This window comes from Octopus bimaculoides, chromosome 1, assembly GCF_001194135.2.
Source record: "Octopus bimaculoides isolate UCB-OBI-ISO-001 chromosome 1, ASM119413v2, whole genome shotgun sequence".
Lineage (NCBI taxonomy): Eukaryota > Metazoa > Mollusca > Cephalopoda > Octopoda > Octopodidae > Octopus > Octopus bimaculoides.
In genome coordinates, this window is record NC_068981.1 from 89897973 (window position 1) to 89898632 (window position 660).

Here is a 660-nt window from a genome sequence, read left to right on the forward strand (position 1 = left end):
GCCGCAATATACCACGACGTCTAAAATTTTCGAACTTTTTCACTTGTTCCTTTCAGTTGAAGAGCCTAGGCTCGAAACGTCAAAGACTTTCTCTATTCCCGAGCGTTAAACTAATACATCCATTTGTTGTTTGCACCACCTGTCTTCGTCTGTTGTTTTGTTTTTTCGTAAATTCCCCCCATATATATATATATATGTGTGCGTGTGTGTGTGTGTGTGTAAGTGCATAATGAATCGACAGGAGAGAGTGAAATTTGCAAAAGAGTTGTTGGAGTTGAGAAGTTCATAACTTTCTGGTTTCGAATTTACAAATCACATTCGTCATTTGTAGTTTGTTATGAAGTTTATATGCTTGTAATTTGTATATTGATCACAAAATTTTTCATTTTAGTGTCTTTGTTGCATATCACACTATTAGTTATTTGAGGTTTGTTATATAATGAATTTTGTCTCCTGCTTTATGAGCTTTTTGATTATAGTTTGAATGCAACAGATTCATGTAATGCATACAATCCATGTGATTTTGGCATGCTTAAAAAGTGTGCTACTTGTGTACATATATGTGCATGCACACATACATATAACTGCATATATATGTACGTACATATATATACATATAACTGCATATATATGTACGTACATATATATATACATATATAT

At 32.4% G+C, this 660-nt stretch overlaps 1 long non-coding RNA gene across 1 annotated transcript in view; it reads right to left on the bottom strand.

The window, feature by feature from the left end:
* Positions 1 to 660, bottom strand: part of LOC128247892 (uncharacterized) — a 216933-nt gene that overhangs the window by 60071 nt on the left and 156202 nt on the right. The gene's annotated exons all lie outside the window — the stretch shown is intronic.